This window comes from Mus musculus, chromosome 10 (assembly GCF_000001635.26).
Source record: "Mus musculus strain C57BL/6J chromosome 10, GRCm38.p6 C57BL/6J".
Classification (NCBI taxonomy): Eukaryota; Metazoa; Chordata; class Mammalia; order Rodentia; family Muridae; genus Mus; species Mus musculus.
In genome coordinates, this window is record NC_000076.6 from 102,554,371 (window position 1) to 102,567,960 (window position 13,590).

Consider the following 13,590-nt stretch of genomic DNA (forward strand, 5'->3'; position numbering starts at 1 on the left):
TTATATACTCTATGCTCTCCATTTAATATGCCATTGGACATTACATATTGAAAATGTATATAACTTCTCCAAAAATGATGGTTTTCTTGGCTCCAATTAAGTGCAATCTCTTTTACATAATGCTTAAAACAGGTTTTCTTTAAAAAGACATACAGAGTCATATCAAATATGGGTTAAAAATAACATATACCAAACATTTGTTATTTTTGGTTGTTTGAATGAGACATACCCCAGAGTCTCAGGAATTTTAATACTTGGTCTTGTTTAGTAAGTATGACCTTGCTAGAGGAAAAATGTCACTGTGGGCAATCTTTGAGATTTAAAATACACATTCCATTCCCAGTTCAATCTTTTATGTCTTCTGATTAAAGTGCAAGATAGGAGTCCTTAGCTTGCTATATGTCCAGATGCCAAATCTCCAGTTCTGCATTTGTCATAGTTTCCTGCTGCCATGCTTCCTCACTATGATGTTGATAGACTCTACTCTCTTTCTAGGACTATAAGCTTCTAAATCTCTTTCTGTTCTGTTCTGTTCGGTTCTGTTTTGTTTTTCTTTCTATTTTTTTTAACAATTTTTTGTTTAGATATTTTCTTCATTTACAATTCAAATTGTATCCCGAAAGCCCTTTATACCCTCCCCTGACCCTGCTGCCCAACCCACACACTCCCTCTTCCTGGCCCTGGCATTCCCCTGTACTGGGGCATATAATCTTTGCAAGACCAAGGGCCTCTCCTCCCAGTGATGGCCGAGTAGGGCATCTTCTGCTACATATGCAGCTAGAGACATGATCTCAGGAGGTACTGGCTAGTTCATATGGCTGCTCCTCCTATAGTGTTATAGATCCCCCCTGAGCTCCTTGGGTACTTTCTCTAGCTTCTCCATTGGGGGCCCTGTGTTCTATCCTATAGACAACTGTGAGCATCCACTTTTGTATTTGCCAGGCACTGGCATAGCCTCACAAGAGACAGCTATATCAGGGTCATGTCAGCAAAATCTTGCTGGCATATGCAGTAGTGTCTGCATTTGCTGACATGACTCTTAAATCTTTTCTATAAGTTGTCATGACCAAGTAGCTTTGTCCCAGCAACAGTAAAGTTACTAGGACAGAAGTTGGTCCCTGGAAGTATGTTATAGCTGTAACAGACGTAGCATGCTGGGGTTTAGAGGAATATGGAAGTCTTTAGAACTTTGGATTAGAAAGATGAGTGAATGCACTATGGGGAGCTTGGTGTGCCAGCCTAGTAGGAGCTGGAAGATAGTAGTTCTGAGAGCTAGAGAGTCCTTAGGAGGTCTTAGAGGAAACAAAACTGACCATGGTGTGGAGATGCTTTCCTTCCCATATTTTAGCAAAGAATGTGGCTGGCTTTCTGACTTTATCCTTAGTATTTGCCTTCAGCTAAATTTAAAAGTCATGGACTAATAATTTTGGCAGAGTAGAGTTCAAAACAGCCCAATATTGACTTTTCCATGGCTATCAGTAAGTACTCTTATGCAGCTCTATAATGGAAAAGCACAAATGAGGCAGAAAGAAATACAAAATTGTATGAAGTGAAAAAGAACAGATTAAGAAGATTAAAGAGATTAAGGAAAAGCCTAAAGTTTACTAAAATAATGGGAAGGGTGCCCTCAGGGAGAGACTTTAACCCAGCTAAGTTTTTCTCCTTTTGGAAAGAAAATGTCTAAGAAGTGTGTGATCCTGGAAAGGTGCAACAAATAAAAGCTGCTACAAAAAATGGTTCCCGGGAGTCAGAATCTGCCTCCTGCTAGCAGCCAAACTCAGCACTGTTGTTCACATAGCCTTGACCATGGTTTCCTGTAGGATAGATGCGGAATGGAGTTATGGAACACACCTTTATGGTTTCAGAGAGCTGCTGAGAACAGACATGTTGCAGGGTTAAAACACGCTTTTCTTTATATAAAACAGCAGTTAGGAATGAACAGTAGAATAAGTAATCAGAATTTTAACAAAGGGAAGCAGGAATAAAAATCCATCAGAAATGAAACAGTAATCTTGCAATATGGAGTATTCGTCTCTTGAGGAAATGTTAAGCAGGTGATTTCTTCAGAGGAATTATCAAACAATTCTCAGGTCTCACATTTGGAAGTAACAGACAGAAATACTCTTATTAATTATAGCACAATATTTGCCTCACTGGAGAGCTCTTAGCAATTTCCAGTTTGTGGTTGGCTGTAAACCTGAATACTGACTGCCCAAATCTCAGTTGGTTGTTACAAAATTCTATTCTGCATTGAAGTGTATTTACAATTAAATTCAGGTACATTTTTCTACACATAGATGCACATTTATGCCAAGTTGAACAACAGTGGGAGGAATGCTGCATGTTTTTCTGTAGCACATTATAACTTATATGGTTGAAAATGCTACAAAATGATAAAATTATGTACACAGCTCCACCCCCAAGCACATCAACTTTCTTATGCCTATAAAATAAATATGAAATTGGTGTAATGCACATTGTATTAGGATTAGGATGTGTGGTATGAGTTCAGTTCTCCAAGCCTTGCTTCTGTGAAGTGTCATTTGAAATAGACACATGTGGCACTTTTTTTAAAAAAACAGGCCTCTGTTACCATGGTAGCACAGCCAAAACTGGCTTTGTAAGTCTGTCTCCACCTTATTGCACTTAACACAACCATTAGCTAGGCTCATGGGTGGTCACTGTGTTATGCTTCATCCTGCTATCCTAAGTTCATAATTAGAGGCCCAGCTTAGTAGTCATCATTCCTTGAAGATACAAATTAAATGAGGCTTGAAGAGTATATGCTCTCTGCATGCTGAGTAATGAGTTCTTAAACATAATGGCAGGGGATTTTTCTTGATCGTTCGCACAAGAATATACAAGTCAAGGAAGGAAAAAAAAAAGATTCAGTTACAGTTACCGCAGACAATCAGAACGGAGTTGTCAACAAGTGTATCCACGGTACTTCGCTCCTCTTTTACCACCATTTTGGTTGAGTTAGCCATGAACTTTACTATAACTTTTTGTCAGATGTGAGTCATCTAACATCGGCTCCTCAGATTCTCCTTGCCGCCCTCATTCGACGTTTAGTGTTCATAGGAATCATACTTTAATCTTTGGCATTCGTGAGTTTCTCAAAATATAACCCACCCTTTTTCATTTTCTCTTACCAGTTGAGTCTCAGGAAAATTAAAGAATCCATGTACTCCAGCATAGTCATGTGATGGAGAACAAAGATTCCCACACAGTTCATGTTTTAGAACTACATCTTAGAATTATTGAAATTTGGAACTCTATATTTCAATAAAGTGTCCATTTTTCTTTTCCTCCATGTCATTTTTAGGAAGGTAGAACCCTTACACTATTTTATGTTAGTGTATCTAGGATTCATGATATCATAATGTGCTATGTAATTTGCTGGGAGCAAATGTCATTGATGGTGCTAAATAGCTGTGGACCCCACGAACTTCATCATAGCATCCTTGGCCAGATATTAACACCAGTGCAATAGTGGCGAGATGGTTATGGATTTAACGACCTACTTTCTGACTGGAATTGTGGCCTTTGCCACTGAACAGAAATCAAGTATGGGGTCATAAACACGGTTAACAGTAAAAGAGATTACAGTTTCTACAAGCAGCTTGCTGCAATCATTTTGCTAAGTGGACATCGTGTCAAACTTCATTATAAAAGCTTACTCTAAACCTAACCTTACGCCTAAGCCCTTATGTCTATTCCTATACATTAGTTGTGGACTAAGCCTTCCATGGAGTACAGATAAAGTAGAATGTGTATGAAGTCACATAGCCCTAAAATAAAACTTGAATTTGATCCTATCTTCCATAATTCACACCATTATCCACAGAAAAGAATAAGTGCATATTTGCAGTATACTGCTTACCTTAACATTTCTGTATTCAACTAGAAAAATGCAAATTAGTAAAAAAAGTATTTAATAAATATTGATTAGGCTCTAATGAGGTCACTCACTTGACAACAAGCTGCACCATTAAGATGCATGTATCTTCGAAGTAAATCGCTCCATCTATATGTATATCTACCACAGAAAAATCATTAATTAAATCTAAAGGATTATAAAAGGAATGATTTCTGAACATGACAAATATGAGCAAGCTTACAGAAGCATTATTTATCACACAGCATTTATTTAAAATGCATCCCTCTTGTCTTTTCATAACAATGAAACACTTGACAGAAATGTCTCTATTTTAAATGTGTGGCTTCTTCAGGAAGACATCACACTATAACTCTTTATTGCTTTATTGATTCCAGGCATCATGAAGAGACTAAAATAAAATATTTCACTTCTAGAAACACATTAAATAAATTATCTCTCATTCACTGGCTCATCAAATATTTGTAGCCAGAGGCTCTTACATTTAGCAGTCCCTTCATGTTTTAGAGGTTAGTGATACAGGACCTTCATTTCAGAGGCCCTCGAGGAAGCTGCCTCTGGACTATGAGTCATTGTGTAGAGTCACCCTGTTTGTTTCTCTTACTCTATCCTTCCCACCATACCCAAAGGATAGTATGGAGTAGTTCATGCAAGGTAACACATCTCTGAACAAATTTGTTTTTTCAAGCTATTCCAGTAACTTGTCGTCAGAAATAATTAAGAGCTGCTGAACTGTAATTACAATAAAGGCATCTCCAGTTTTAGTCTGAAGGTTAATGTGTAAAACATTAGGGATGGGTGAGGAAGATGAACTTGGATAAGGCTGCATGTCAGGTATCTCGTTGCCAAACAAGTAAGGTAAGGGAGTTGTGAATACTTATTCACACACATATTAAATGATACCAGGAGAAAAGTGTGACTAATAGAAAGTTTGGATGTCAACTACATATTGGCTATGGGCATCCATTGCTTATTTAACCCACTGCTCTTACTTGTATATCAGGACATCCTGCAGCATCTGAATATAACTAGCCCTCACCTCACAAGTTTTAACAGCTAAGCATCAATTCGTGTAGCTCATGCTTACAACAGACTGTAGACTGCAGGATAAATACTTTATATGTATGGTAAAAATGTTTCTTCATCTGAACAATACATTCCCTGTCATCCCATATTGATCAAGAATAGTTCAAATCTGAAACAACTTTATAATCAATATGACATGCAAACTTTGTTATAAGATTCTAGAAATAAATTATGAGTTTTCTGTGGAAATGTAACTGTTTATTCGTCTGAAGTAATTGTCATTAATGGGGCTTACTGTTGAATAAGCTCACCCTTTCTAGCTGTTTCTAAATTCTTACTGACTGCTTCAGACTCAGCTGCTTGGATCAGAACTCTTCTCCAGCTCACTGATTCAAACTGGCTTCTCTCAGCTTCTGACTTTTTTGCTCTGCTTGACCTCAACCTAACTAGCAACCTGTACAATTCTTCTGGTTCCTCATTATTCTCTGGCCCCAGCTGCCTCTGCTGACTTACATTGAACTGCCCAAACTCAGTTCTATGCTAGTGACTCACTGAACTGAACTGTCTCAACTGACTGAACTGAACTGAACTCAGTTCGACTGCCTGCCCTGAACTGCACTGACTCCCAATTCTGACCTGCACTGAACTAACTGATTTGAACTCAACTGACATACTAGAACTCAGATGTATGCATAGACGTATGCATACATCTTAAGTGCTTGGATGAAAGGCACACACCACCAATACTGGACCTAAGCTTTTCTTTATCTGAAATTTGCTCTATATCAGAGTGGCCTTGAACCAGAGATCGACTTGCCTCTGTCTCCTGGGATTAAAGGTATATCTGTATCCCAGCTATATCACAACCTTTATATCTTTGGATGTGATCCTTTGCCAGAGCAGCCATGTTGCTGGATGAATATCCTCTACATTTCTAGTTTTTCCAATAATATGAGATGCTTTGTGCTGTGCAGTTATATGCTACCAGCTACATAATGTGTCATGTAAGACCACACTTAATAAATATACTTCAGCAAATTATTCAACTTTGAGTGGACTGAAGGCTGTACTGGTTCACTTCTCACTCAAGCTTAACACATAATCCCCTGGCTGGGGTCAATAAAATAATAAAAAACATTATGCTTAGTTTATTTACAGTAGATTGACTCTATGTGAACCAGTAGTGAAGTTTCTATCATAATAAGATGCATGCAATGGTGTCCTGTGAAAATATGTAGTAAATGATGCCTTGCTAAATAGAACTGGGTATATTGGACTAGAAAGTGTTTATTCTGTATGCTTCTCTGTGATTATACATTCCTAAGAAGTTTGAAAGAGTCTTTTCTTCAGTAGTATTGTAGTATATGTATATGTGTTCAATATATCACATCTGAAGTATAACTTTAATGGTGGTATAACAAATTTAAACCCTGGGAGTGAAATAATAAGAATAAATCGAATCCTCTACATTTAGGAAGAAAACCATGTATAAATATTTACAGTATATATGGAGATGATCCCACTTCATTACTGGTGGGGTTTGGTTTAGAAGTGTTGGGACTCCAAGTGATGCCTTCTGCTAGGCACAGACTCTTTACTGAACCACATTTCCATCTCTAATCATGTATTGTCACATCATGTTTAATCATATGAGGCTTTAAGTCAAAATGATTCTATATATAATCTCAGTTAAACAAGATGCATAAGAAATATAGTTAAAATAAAAGTACACCAGAGTGGCTCCTTGCCCACATCCTGAGCACATTGGAAGGTAAACATTGTATACAGAGAAGACAATTTTTTTCTCTCCATAGTAACACTAGTATCTGTCTTTGAACTATACATGGATATAGATTAATGGTAAGTCAGACTTACCATTTCTTTCCCTCTTTGGAAGTGCTTGAACCTAGGCCTCAAGTATTGTAAGCCAATACTTCACCTCTGATCAGTAACTCTAGGCAAAGTGTTCACTGTTCTCTACTTACTTACCTTTGAGTCAGAGTCTCACATAGCCCAAGCCAGTCTAGAATTTACTATGCAGTCAAGCATAATTCTGAACTTACTATACTCCAGAGGATTAGTACTGAAGGCATGTACTTCTCTGCTCAATATATGTAAAGCTGGCAATGGCATCGAACTTTGTACACAATAGACAAGCATTCTAATAATTGATACATATCAAGTCTTGCTCTTTCATTTTACTTTTCAAAAGTTTTCTTCAGCCACAATTCAGTATCTTCAGAGAAACTGTTCCTAAATTTACTTGAAAGACTTTGTCCTTCAATAATGTGAGTTCAAGTTTATTTCCTCAGAAAGATCATTTCAGTAAACTTGGTTCCTAAGTAGGGACCATGATTGATACAAAGCTAAACATGATTCAAAAGAAGATATCTTTCTCTCAGAACTTATTCAAGAGGCAAAGTATGCACCTATAATGATAGAAGGCAACAAGACAGAACATTTAAGGAAATTGGCATATATAAAAAGGAACATTAATTAGGGAAGAATTTTAATATTATTTGCTTCAAGAACCTGTAATCATTATCTTATTTCAAATTTAATTCACACATTTGAGATAAAAAGATAGCATCATCTCCACTTTGCAGATGAAAACAAGCTGAGGCCAAAGAAGAAGTACATTACCCTTGATAACACTAATTATTAAACTAAGCACCTTACATCAAAGACTTATTTTGGACCTTGGAGGGACTTGGAAAGTTATACTTAGAGGGGAAAAAAGATGAGCATGAAGTAATATGAAAATGAATGCATGAGTAAAAGATCTAAGAAGCTTAGATGATGTTGCAAAAGCTAGACAGGAAGAAATGAGATGTTTGAGTCTGAATGCCCCTGAGATTAGAGAAGAAAACACAGCTAGGATGTTCAACAATGCTACATGAAAGAAAACAGGATGGAAAGACAAGAATGAATTTAAAATTTTAAAATAATCTGAACTGAACGTCAAGAACATAAGAAAAACTGCTTTTGATTTGCTCATGTTTGGACACTCTCTAAATTAAAAATCAATTGCTGTAATTAAGAAAATCTGTAGGACAGTGACTTTAAACTTTGGCTGTTCAATCCTTTAGGAAGATTAGAGAAATGCTTCGTCTTACAGGCTTCTTTCTCTGCAGTCTGAAAGTAGAGTCAGATCAGTAGTTCCAAGCCACTGTTGACTATTTTGTGAAACATTGCCTTAAAACAGCAACAAGACGAAAGCCCCAGCTTTACTTAAACAAATGGATTCAGGAGCAGAGCTAATCTATAATTTAGAAATCTTTCCAGTGAGCAGAAATGACCAGAGAGGATTAGGTTTTCAGTTATGGGTATGGGTGAGATCATCCCTTGGCACAGCAAGAAAAATCCTCCCAGGACAATGTGAAGTCAGCAGTGTGAAGTAATAGGCCCCAGATGGGAAGAAAAGGGAGACACTCCAAGATCTGAAAGACCAAGAAAGAATAGAATTCACACAGAAAGGACCCTCAATGGGCCAACTGTTCAGACACAATTAGGATGTAGACTGAAAGGAAGTTTCAGGTAGGCTGATAGGTAAGTTACCTGCAGACTGAAGAATTACTTTCAAGAATGTGGTCAAGATCATGTTACAACTGATTAAGGGGATGGATGCTGAAAGGGAAATTTGTCCATGTGAGACAGTCTTTAGAAAAGAAGCGGTCTGGAATAGGAGAAAGAACACAGGCGGATGAAGGAATTTAATCTTTTACACGATGGCAGCCCTGTGAACCTTTTAAGCTGAAGAAAGGAGGGTAGAGTACACACAAAAAGTAGGCTCAGCATGCACACAAAAGGAAAGGTCGGGAAGCACACAAGTAAAAACAACAAGATCCAAGTTGTGGGAACATGTTTCAGTTGTACAAAAGCAGCTTTATTCTTGGAAAATAAAATTAAGAAGGAATACCAAACTAGAATTCACTGAAAATTAGAAGACAAGGTCATATTCAGAGTGTGAATCCATATGAAAACATTGGAAATGTTATCTCTCTCTTTATCCTTCTCTGTCTCTCTGTCTTTCACACACGCACACACACACACACACACACACACACACACACACACACACACAGAGAGAGAGAGAGAGAGAGAGAGAGAGACAGACAGACAGACAGACAGACAGAGACAGAGAGACAGAGACAGAGAGAGACAGAGACAGAAAGAGAGCGCTAGAGAGAGAGAAACTTTAGAGTATCTGATGGCACTGAGGACAGGTAGAAAGTCATTTTGAATCTTAGCACAGCTTTTAAGATGTATTTTAGTAAGTTCTACACATACAGAAAGGATGATATTATGAAAATGGGGAGAAAGAATATATTACATGTTGAATTTTGGCCAGGACAAAAAGCGGCAAGTCCATAGATTCCAAAGAACATTGTAGGGTAGTAAATCATGTCATACTGTAACTAGTCATAACTAGAAGTTAATTTAAATAAGACCTAAGTGGTGATATGTAGAAAGAAGTGCATGAAAATCCAGGCTTGGTCTTCTGTCCTAGGAAACTTGTTGGATGAAAATAAAATGGAAAGAAAACAGGAGATGATACAAGAGATCATTGTTGGATATTTATTATGAATAAATTATGAATGACACAATGCCCCAGAGACTGGAGTCATGAGAGAGGACATTGAATTTCAAGTTTTTGAGAAGACCAAACCTACGGATAATAGTAGATGAGAATGAAGATTTTCAACTTAAAAGGCCAGCAAATATCTTCAACAAAATTATAGAAGGAACTCTGAAGTGTTTAAATACATGCTAAGCTGCAAAGTTAGAAAACTGACAAAATATTTGTGGTCTTATTTGCATAGAGGAGTAAATAGAATACACTAAGTGAAATAATATACTAAATATTCAAGAAAATATGTTCACATCTATATGTAAACACTTTCCAGGAATTTTTCAATAAATGACTATTCTATCTTTCAACTGATCAAGTGGAATATCTGCCTGGTCAAAAAGTCTCACAACTGTTGTATGCATTTTAGTTTCTGACATTCCCAAATCTTATTATCAATCTAATTGATAATGATAAATTATCATTATTTGAATACAAGTTTAAATGATAAACTAATAATAAATTCTGACACATTATACTACAGAATCAGTATCTTTCAATTCCTTTAAAAGGTCCAGATGTAGGCTGAATGCTCAGACATTAGACTATGGGTCTACGTGGAGACAGGTCTACTTTAACAAATTATGCAGTATTATATATACTTTCATACACATGTGTGAGTCAGGTAGTTGAGCAATTACTTGATTTTTTAATGTAAAGGCTACAGTAATCTAGTGAAAGAAGTTAGACATCGTGAGAAAGGAATATTAGGACTATAATATTCCTTCTATTGTACACTTTCTGGAAGCCAGAATGCAGACAACTTCCTCTACTACCTGTTCTTGCTGCAGTGAATTCCCTTGCCACAGGTTTAAAAAGCAAAAGAATTGGTATGGACTAAAGCTTTGAAACACTAAAGCCAATATGAATGGTATTAGGTATACTATTTAGATATGTATTTTACAGTGACAGAAGCTTGACTACTACACACACACATACACACACACACACGCACATTATATCAAAACAGCAATACTTAGCTCACTTAAGATAACAATATCCAAAATTTCTCTACTTACTAGTTTCTATTCAGTTATATGAAAATTCTAACAAAATGTTTCAGTTCAGATGAATTTATATCATCATTATTATTTTCTCAGATTAATTAAGTAGTGTTGAAATTAATGTTGAAAACTTTAACTAACTTTAATCTTGTGAAGTAGCACCTAATTGCTATTTTACTGTTTACTCAGTAGACTACGTGCCTCTGCCAACATGTATGATCTTATGTGTTCATGAATATTTGTTTCTTGCCATCAATGAATATTGACTAAGATTAATATAGAATAATTACAAAAGAGATAATCATTGCCTGTATGACTTATCTTGAATATATATAGATACATCCTTATAAAGAAGAGAACAGTATTGAGAATTCAGCAAAAGAAAATACAAATAGGTAATTTGAACTCATATTTTCTTCCTACTATGCAGTATTATATATACATTCATACTCATGTGTGAGTCAGGTACACTTTTAAGCTGAGCAGTTACATCATTTTTTAACAAAAGGGTAACAGCTTCACTTCAGTCAAGAGGACACTAGATCTTGCCTAAAACCAACATGCTTCTCATTTACCAGCGGTGCATCTGCTTAACTGAAACTTTATTCCTGGGTTGAAAACAGTATGAAGGAAGAAAACAATGTTTCCTTGTTTAAGATCACATGTTTTACTGGCATTTCCCCATTTCCAGTCCCTTATATTTAAAGGCGAGAAATTCCACAAGTAAATAAGTTGTAGCTTGAACTGCACTGAATTGAAGCATGTAATTAAGCTGTGGGCTGCAGTTATAGATAAAGACACATGTTCCTAAGTATCGGGAGGTGAGACATGTAGTGGCTTTCCTCCTAGCATCTAACAAAATGAAAGGTTTAGGCTCAGGTGCCTAAACTGAGAATTACACAGAGATTTAATGTGCGTCCCCAATAACAAAAAAAAAAAAAAAAAAAAGAAAAGAAAAGAAAAAGAAAAAAGAAAAAAGAAAAAGGAAAAAAAGAAAAGGAAAAAAAAAGAAAAAGAAAGAAAGAAAGAAAGAAAAGAAAAGGAAAGGAAAGAGCCCGGTAACCACTTTGCTTCTTCTATGAATCTCTTTTAAAACAGAGGGACAGAGAGTTCAACCTTCACTATAAATATTAAATATACTTTATGTGACCTTATAGTTCTATTCTTACTGACTGGTAGAAAGAAAAATTCATCTCATGAAGATTTTTCGTTAGAATTTGTAAATTAACTTGGAAAGTGAATTAGGTTTAGATGACGCCAACTTGTTACACATGCTAAACACTCCTCCTGAGCATCTTGCTCCATAAACAAAAATTCTCCACTGTTTTAATCACAAACATGGGAAGCTACTTTTGCTGAGTATAAGAGCAACCCCAGGAGACTTGGTAGTGACAGGCATTGTTTCTTGGAATAAGACCATAGTTAAACTAAAGCAAAGAACTAAAAGGTAAAATGCCACCATGGGGGAAAAAGTTTTCAGCACATCAAAGAAAACAATAGCGACTCACAGAAAGGTCATAACATTGGTGAGAGATTGTGTAGGCAAAGAATAATCTCACTGATGTGCCAAACTGAAAGCAAACAGAATACACTATAAAAAGTCTCTGTGAGAGGAAGTGGAAATTTTCCACAGATAAAAGGTTACTTTTAGAACCAATGGGGAGGGGGAATATTTGGAAAGCAATTAAACACAATAAACAAATCAAAGTGCATTACACCTTTACATGTAAGATGACATCGTGGAGTTTCTCTAACAGTTTCCCCTATGTTATACAAACTAAAATGATATATCAATTTTGATATGAGTGGTTATTTGATTGTTTTTTCTTAGGACAATGATCTGTGTGGGGAAAAATATAAATTAATAGATAAATGTTTGTAGGAAACATAAAATGTACCACTCAAGTTGTATGCATGGATACATTTATATAAAGTTAGCCATAATACATTTATATAAAGTTAGCTATATACATTTATATAAAGTTAACTATATATAAACTATATTTATATATAGTTATTTTTGTTATTGGTTTAAACATAGCAAGTTACCATCAAGTATGGATGCCTAGATATATAAACTTAGGATTCTACAGCTTCAGTAGGTGAGGATCCTAGAATCAATCCACTTGGATTTTCATCAGAAGATATCTCAAGATGGTAATTCATGGTCTTAACTAAGAACTCAGTCCTATTTCAATTCCCAATTTGTGGAGGATTCTACTCAAGCTCACTAACCCACAAAGGGGAAAAAAAAAAACCTTAATTGCCTTTAAAGCACCAATTGTCTAATTTACAAAGTTTATTTAGACTAAAACCTAAGATCTTTGAAATGAAAGTAAAAATATTCAAAGTAGTAATAGTTAGAAACATGTATAAATATTTGGTTACATTACCAAATAAGTGCTGTGATTCCGTCTATTTTTGTCTTATTTATTTAGTCCAGTAGTTCTCAACCCTTTAGATCGTGGCCCCTTCAGGGTCCTATACCAGATATTCTGCATATCAGGTATTTACATTGTGATTCATAACAGTAGCAAAATTACATTTATGAAGTAGCAACCAAAGAATTTTATAGTCGGGAGTCACTACAACATGAGAAAATGCTACCAAAGCAGCACTAAACAGGTCGTGAACAAGTAATATAGTCATTCGTTTTGGTAAATATTTCTGAGCTCTGACATGTTACCAGGACACGAACTTTGCTATGATTAGTTTTGTCAGCTTGACATATTCTGGAGCCACTTAGGGAAAGGATCTAAATGACGGGTGATACATCAGGTTGACCTGCAGGAGAATGATTCAAGGTAGTTGATGCGAGAACTTCATTGTAGGTATTATTTTGTTTGGGGCTCTGGACAGAATATGTGTAGAGAAAGGGCTTAGCACAAATAGGTTTGTTTCACTCTGCTCCCAACAATGATTGTGATGTGACTTGCTTTTTCAAGTTCTTGTCACCTGCACTTTCCTGTAGTGTTGAAATATAACATTGTATGACAAATAAGGCCTGTCTCCTCTGAGTAGCTATTTCTCAG